Genomic DNA, 8860 nt, shown 5'->3' on the forward strand with positions numbered 1-8860 from the left:
CTGGTTCAGGAAGATCCGGCCGTGCAAATGTGTCCCATCGGGTGATACATAGACACAACTCGTCAAAATATATATGCTAGTACGTCAATAACGACTGCTTACATGGAGATGAAACCATACTTCATTCCTTCCTATTGCAACCAAATCCCCACACACCAAATCAGTATTGATTCCATGAAAACTGTCCTCGAGAGTATCTGCCTATGTGGCCATGCCAATCTCTTCTCTTTTTACATAAATAAAACTCTCAAGCACTACATGTATCAAGAGAGCGCTTCTGCTGCTGATGTCCCCTAAACGTCAGCATATTCAGTTAGACCCTCTCCCATATATTAGGCGTCCCTGTCAACGAAGATCTCGCCTGGCGAACGCCATATTTTTAAGATAGCTAGTGTCGCTTCCTAAATGTGGCCCTACACCTCAAAGCCGGGGAATATTTCATCCCATCCAAAAACAGCCGACACTCAAGAAAGCTTAATTATGACAAACAATATACAATTGGTCCCTGAGACTGTGTGGACGTTAGACAGACACATCTTGAACCACATCCAAAGAATTATTACTCGACTCATTCGCATTAAATTACTGTCGGGAATACTCCAGGTTTGACCCAGGGTTGTACAATCTCCTACCAGTTTTTTCTATCACTACAACAATAGACTGAGCTCTTCAGACATGGCTTGCTTTAAAACTCTACCACTGAGGGCTTACCATCTTATATGTTAATATGTGTGCACGTGTGTATGTGTATCTATGTAAGTATATATAGACAGTTTATTCCTCCAAAATCACCGAGTAAGTATTCAAATGTGTATACATACACTCCGCTCTGAGTTTGTCTTTGTATTTATTTATTTAGTTAGTTAGTCAGTTATTGGTAACTTAAGCATTTCTAGGTTTCTATGCAGATCTCCTGTTTCGTAGCCCATTGCACGTAAGATGTTAATAGGAACGAATAAAAACTTATAACCGGGAGATAAAAGCTGGGGGGGGGGGTTATTATAAGTTCTCTAGAGATATTCTCCTATCCCCCAGTTTTTGAAGAGACATTCACATCCACTTGGTGGTGACGGGGGTCAACTGATCCCTATCGAGATCTCAAACAACTAAGTCTAGCCTGTTGTACTTACACACATGTATATATGTAGGTGTGTATGTATATCTATCTATCTATCTATCTATCTATATATGTATATATATATATATATATATATATACACACGCATATATATATGTATGTATGTGTGCATGCATATGTATACGCACACACACACACAAAAACACACACGCACACGCACTCATATACATATATATATACACACATACACAGCGTATACAAAATAATGAGTGTATGCATGTGGCTGTGCTCGTGTGTGTGTCTGTATATGACCGAAACTGATTGTGTGTCTATGTGCGCGTTTATGTGTGCGTGTGTGTCTATCTGTATAAGCTTATGTGAATGTGCGTGTGTACGTGTGTGTGCTCGTGTATGTGTGTGTATGTATGTGTGCGTACGTGCACGTGTGTGTGTGTGTGTGTGTGTGTGTGTATGTGTGTGTGTGTGTGTGTGTGCGTTTGTCAATGAATACCTGCGTGTAAGTAAAGTATTTCGATATATCACGTATCTGCCATTCGTTATAATAAGATGTAGGCGGGATAATTTTACCGTTGTCTTTTCTCTTTCTTCTGCTGAGATTAATCACATCTCGGCAACTTTATAATAGGAAGAAGAGCAAGGGAAAAACTATTCTAATCTACCATGACCATATACGTACCGTGTGGCGCAATTAGTTTAATACTTGTCTTCACAAAATGATGAATAAATTGATATGTTAGCGGTAGTGACGGCGGTGGGAATAGAGGTGGTGCTGGTGGTGGTGGTGGCGGCGGCGGTGGTGGCGGCGACGGCGGCGGCGGCGGTGATGGTAGTGCTGGTGCTAGTGGCGGTGATAGTGTTGGTGGCAGTGTCGGCGGTGGTGATAGTGGTGTATAAAGGTAAATCTTAACCAATCCATAACAATCTTAGTCATCCTGTCCCATAAATTTCTCCCGACCGTATTTCACAAATTAATCTTGCTTTATGTTTATTTCACCTACGAATTTCTCAATAGAATTGTCCCTATATTCATCGCACCCTTGAAATTTCCAGCCGATTTATCAGGCCGCCTATCTTTGTACAAGCATTCATCCTACCCTGTACCTTCAATGTCCATCCATCCCACTATTCCAGGGAGGGTTAAATTCCACAACACCTCCTCCACGGAGTTTATCAGAGGCAACCAATATTACACTTTCCAGATGGATTTATAAGCGTGAGCGGCTGATAACTATGGACATCATTCAAGTATCTCGTTCTTGGTTTACTCCTAGGTCTCCTGAAGTTAGCTCGGCTTGAGGAATTTATCTTGAGATTCTTTCCTCATTCTAACCATATGTCTGTGGTACCGGAGTTGTGACTTTTCAATACGGAAATGTTTCGGTTCGACTTATAAAGACTCCCTGATTCCATCTACGCATCCTACCAAGTAATGATTCTCCAGAGACCCTTCCAAGGAACCTCAATTCCGCCACTTGTCTTTGCAATTGTACTCATTCGGTCATTGACTTCAATATAATAGATGTTATTGTATGAAATAAGAAATACCAAAATATTTACATTTCTGACAAGTCCCCATTTCATTTTCTCTTCTATTCATACTAATGTATATTTATGGCGTCATAACATCAAAAAACTAATGACAGATCAAAATCCGTTATGTTATTTAAACTGTTATTTGTTGATATTTCTGGTTACATCACATCACATACAGAAACACACAAACACACACGTGTTACGTAAAATACATACAATCTATAGCTGTCACTTTTGTTGTTTTATAGGCATCAAAAGATATTTGTCTATTCCCTGATCAACGACGACATATAATATCGCTTGGTCTTCTTTACGCAACAACAGCCGAAATTGACCTTCATAAAACTACAGTTTAGAAATCCGATGCTTTATGTCCTTCCACGAAATTACATCTTAATTATAACAGAGATAAAAGAAAAAAGAGGAGATTATGGGATCAAAGGCAATCAAGGGATTTTCGGGGGGAAATGTTTTTCCCTAGCGAACAACTCCTCTAACGAAAATTATATATCAGTTGGCCTGAGTCAATAGAAATTAAATAATCTTTTTATGACCACTCGACCTTCTGATACGTATAAATTTCACAGTAGATATTGCTTGCCTTATTTCCTAAACAGAGAAGTTGTCCATGTCGATGCTTTTATTTTTATAGTTTTCTTCTATTTCATGCATTTTTCCATATCGTTAGTATCGACATATTATTGGATAGGGAAATAAATAACCTAAAACTTGGAAATATCTCCGAGCTATCAATCCCTCGCGGACAAGTATTATATTATGAATCTATGCTTTCATATGTTATTCGATAAGCGTTCTTCAAACGGACAAACCTTGTTGCATGCAGAAAATAACAGTTTGTTGCTTGCGGCCAATATAAATTAAGTTTACACTCCAAATCATTTTTTATGCACATGCACCTAAAAACAGAAGTATAGAGTTTAACATTCTACAGAGACCGTTAAAGTTGCGTAATAGAATTTCTGAGAGAATTACATTCTTGGTTACTTTGGGAATTACTATGTGTTGCCAGAGAGATATCAACATTGATAAATGATATTATGTAAGTCAACTATAAGCAGAGAGCGGAATTATTATATGCCAAATAGAGGATATATATATACACTGTGTATACACTATGTATGTATATATGTATACATATATACAGTAACTGGTTTACAGGATCACCAATAACGTATATAATATGCATATACTCTTCTTCAAATAGTATTTTGTAGTTAGTTTTATTCTGCACATGTAGAATTTGTCCTCACGAATGAAAACACGAGAATATATACATACATATATATATATATATATATATATATATGTGTGTGTGTGTGTGTGTGTGTGTGTGTGTGTGTGTGTGTGTGTGTGTGTGTGTGTGTGTGTGTGTGTGTGTGTGTGTATGTATGTATGTATGTATGTATGTATGTATAAACAAACGACGTAACGTATACCGAGTGCAAAAGCGAACGCAAGACAAACAGAAGACCCGTAATTCTTCTTCAGTTATCGACCAATTGTTAATATTCAGTTTCGCACCTTTAACGATAAGACTGACTACTTCCCGATTGGCGGTGCTTGCAAAAAAACTTTTCTTGCAGAGAATTAGGGACAAGAGCAAACAAAACAAAAAGCAAAACGACACACAGTGTGATTTTGGACAAGGATGAACAGTCGAACAATATACGACCTTGGGACCAAAGAGACGAGAATATTGAGTAATGCTTAGAAAATGTCTTGAAGGATGGAGAACGGAGAGTCAGAGAATTTGTGACTGGTCAGCTATGGGACCAGTGTAAGAAAGGAAAAAGAGAGCAACTGGCCGCTGGCCATGTAACAGCAGCAGGCAGAGGAGAAAGAGAGCACGGAGAAGAAGCGACAGAGAAGAAAAGGAAAGGGATGAGGGGGAAGGAGAAAGGTTAGGAATATAGGAGGGAGATAGAAACGGAGTAAGTAGAAAGGCTGGAATAAAAGTGGAAGGGTGAGAGAAAGAAAAGGGGGAAAGTATGAAGGTAAGAGAGAGAAAGTCACTCGAGTACATAAAAAACTTACTTGTTAATACAAATTCGGTGCGAGTTGCATTCCATTACTTGATAAATGAGAAGATGTATAAAGAAACGACGTAACGTATACCGAATGTAAAAATGAACGGGAGACAGACAGAAGGTTCGTAATTCTTCATCAGTTATCGACCAACGGCACTGTTCAGTTTCGCACCTTTAACGATAAGACTGAGTGCTTTTCAATTGGCGATGTCCGCAAACAAAAGTTTTCTTGCCGAGAATTAGGGACAAGAGCAAACAAAACAAAGCAAGCAAAATGACACAGAGTGTGATTTAGGACAATGGACGAGGACAAACAGTCGAACAAAATGCGGCCTTGGGGGGCCAAGAGAAGAGAATAGTGGCTAACGTTTACCGTCCTAAATCACATTCTGTGTCGTTTTGCTTGTTTTATTTACACGTCACTGATTCTGCACAAGAAAACTTTTTTTGCTGGCACCACCATTTGGGAAGCACCCAGTCTTATCGATAACTGTGCGAAACCAATTGATCGATAACTGATGAAGAATTACGGACGTTCTTTTTATCTCCCGTTCGTTTTCACCTTCGATATACGTTACGTCATTTGTTTATGCATTTGTCATTTATCAAGTAATGGAACGCAACACACACCGAATTGGTGTGTGTGTGTGTGTGTGTGTGTGTGTGTGTGTGTGTGTGTGTGTGTGTGTGTGTGTGTGTGTGTAAAACGGTAGCGAATGTAATCCGGGCGGTAATCCAATAGCGAAATCAAAGTTGGAATTTTGAAGTCCGAATCGAGAGGAAGTCTGCGTAAGTGTAAATACAATGGGCAATAAAAATCAAAGAACAAAGTGTAATAAATAAGGTATTAGCTTAACGATATATTAAAGGAAAGTGAAATTATGTTAACTTTCTGGACGTTGGACCTTTATCAGACGTAAAAGATAAGTATAGAAGCCCATCTTTCTCGCATTGACTATTTCTCTTCCTCCTTTATTATTCCCCACTACATTGCCGTACTTTAGTACGTTTCTAATGTTACATTGTATGTAATCTGTTTGATTTCAGAGTCTATGTATCAGCGCATATTCACTGTATACGCCCGAGTAGATATACTCCTTTACCTCTTCGATTTCATTGCTTCTCACTTCTATTAGCTTTGGGCTACATGTTTCGACTGTATTGCTTTTGTTTTCATGATGTTAATTTTAAGGCCTACTGCTGAGCTACGGATATTCAGCTCTGTCCGTACAATTTGCAACCAAATTGTGGTTTTGGCGATAAATACGAATCCGTGGCTTGTTAGCAGCTCGCTGCTGATGTCTATTCAATATCTCTAATGGTCTTTTCTAGAGGAGAGGTGAAAAGCTTTGAAGAGATGATACCTCTCTGTTTGACACCCTTCTCAGTTGAGCACTTACGGGTCGTGATAGCAGAGTTATTTCAGTGATGCATTCAGAGTTCACATCCGTGAGTAGTCTCACCTATTGCACCTCGACTCTTTGCATTTCCAGAGATTTCAGTACTGCGTTCATCTCGACGCTATCGAAGGCCTTTTCGCAGTCGACGAAAGCCAGGCACAGAGGCAGCTTGTATTGTTCGCTATTTCATATTATGTATTAGAGTGGATATATGATCTGTAGTTCTTACGGAAAATTGTTTCTAGTGGAGACGCTACGACTGTCATGTAGTAATGATATTTGTAGAGGTAAACAAGAGGCATATCGGGCGATAGTCTCTTAGATCCTGTTATCACACTTTTTAAGAAGAATGCATGTGTATATACAGACATTTACATGTGTGTATACATATATATATACACACATAATACAAATGTTTATTTATATGCATACGTTGTAGTAGTAGTAGTAGTAGTAGTAGTAGTAGTAGTAGTAGTAGTAGTAGTAATAGTAGTAGTAGTAGTAGTAGTAGTAGTAGTAGTAGTAGTTCTTACATTGTTGCAGTCTTATTAAAATACACACACACACACACACACACACACATATATATATATATATATATAGTTTGTTCATCTTAAACAAACTATACGAAAGCAAATGATGTGAGTGTATATAAGTACTTAGTATTTAACAATCTCATTCGCAATCATTTCATTTCATGCTGTTTGTTATTAGAATCGTGTTAACATTTATAAATGTATAAATGTCAATTTATCGAAGTGTATGATAATAAAATTACTCCAAATATTTTGTAGTATTGAACGACGGCGACATTCAATTGTTTAATTTAGAAATAATGCCAAAAGCATATTAAACGAAACCTGAGAACTATTCAAAATACTTCATAAGCTAGCAAGTATTTCTCTTTATCAATATATCTTTGTGTGTTTTTCAATAGCAATATCCGTTTTATTTGTGTTAATAATTTTGAAGATAAAATTGTATTATTCAAATTTTCATTTATTTTTCAGTTTTAAATGTACGTGGATGTGTTCTAAGAACTCTTTTTTTATATATATTTTAGAGTTATTCTGGTAGTTAATTCTGTCTGGTTTTCAGCTGTTATTTTTCCATTATTTTTTATATTTAATATTTCTGATTTTCATTTGAAATTTATTCATTTTCTTAAGTATATATTGTCAGGTTCTTCTTAATACTAATTTGTAATTCATTTTTAATCTTTTTTATAATTTATTATTAACATAAAGTGCGCCAAACTGGCAGAATCTTTAGCTCGTCAGACGAAATGTTTACCGATATTTCTTCCCACGTTTTATATTCTGAGTTCAGTCCTACAGAAGTCAACTTTGTCATTCGTCCTTTCGGGTTCGATAAAATAAAATACCAGTGAGATACCGGTGTCGATTTGATCGACTATTCCCTTTCCGCAAATTGTCAATCCCTTTGCCTAAAGTAGAAAGAATTATTAACACTATTAAGTACATTGAGGCGGCGAGCTGGCAGAATCGTTAGTCCATAACTGCAGAAAATAAAAATAATTAAATTTTTGCCTTTTATATTTGTATATTTAAAACTGGAAGGTGTCATTGTTATATTTTATGCAAAAGTAAACAACATCTTTAAACATCTTTTTCATATATTTTTTAAATAGCATTCGATTGACTACACGGAAATTTACCCTCTTTCTCTCTAATGAGTGGATGCATTACCTAATAATGATTATCAATTTTAGATTTCATTTTTAATAGTAATACATACACGAAACGATCGCAAGATATTTTAAACTTTTAAACCTTTTAAATAATCATACTTTATATATTTATACATATCTCTATTAATACAATACTATCATGGACGTGTATCTTTTGTGATGATTTTTTGAAGTAATTTTCCTGCTCTTATTTTATATTATAATGTGTGTGTGTATGTGTGTCAGTGTGTGTGTGTATGTCAGTGTGTGTGTGTGTGCATGTGCTCACCCGCGCGCGTGTGTGTATGTGTGTATGTATGTATGTATGTATGTATGTATGTATGTATGTATAAAACATAAACGTAACTATAACTTAGATATGAATCTAAGCATTTGTGAATGACAGACACTTCGGAGCATTGTTATCATCGTAAATGTTGTTAACTAGAATATTTTAAAGTATCTACTCGGAAATATTCAATGACTTCCTTTATTATATTTGCTTTTTTTCTTTTTTTTTCTCTCATCTTTCGAGGAGAGAGTGGCGTGTTTTTGTCAACATTCACAAACAAAAATAAATATCAATCATTGTCTGATTAAATTCGAAGTAGAATTTTAACATCATTTGTCATTGTTTAGAGCAATGTACAAGAAAATTTGTCATATAACCACACAATGTCATTGTTTTATTATTTGTTTGTTTTTTACTTGTGAGAGCAAAACTAAACTGAATGTCGTCTGATCTTTTGTAACAAAACGTTACTCTAAAAGAGCACAACAAAGAAACATGATGCAGAAATCTTTTGAATAAAGTTGAATTAGAATTGTCAACTTTTAATGTACATTTATTTCTTTGACATCTTATTCGCCGACACTCTCTCTCTCTCTCTCTCTCTCTCCTTTACCTTTTCTCGATTTTTTTTACCATTATACAGAATTGATTATTCCTGATTTGAAGAGCATTGTTGTTGGGTTCGCATAACTCACATTCTAGCCATCTTCCTAATTTTGGAGATCGTCAAAGCAATCGGCGCCAAAAGTAATTATTAAAGAAATGCTTTAAATTCTGAAGTAACGTGCCTGTTTCTAT

This window comes from Octopus bimaculoides, chromosome 12, assembly GCF_001194135.2.
Source record: "Octopus bimaculoides isolate UCB-OBI-ISO-001 chromosome 12, ASM119413v2, whole genome shotgun sequence".
Taxonomy (NCBI): Eukaryota; Metazoa; Mollusca; class Cephalopoda; order Octopoda; family Octopodidae; genus Octopus; species Octopus bimaculoides.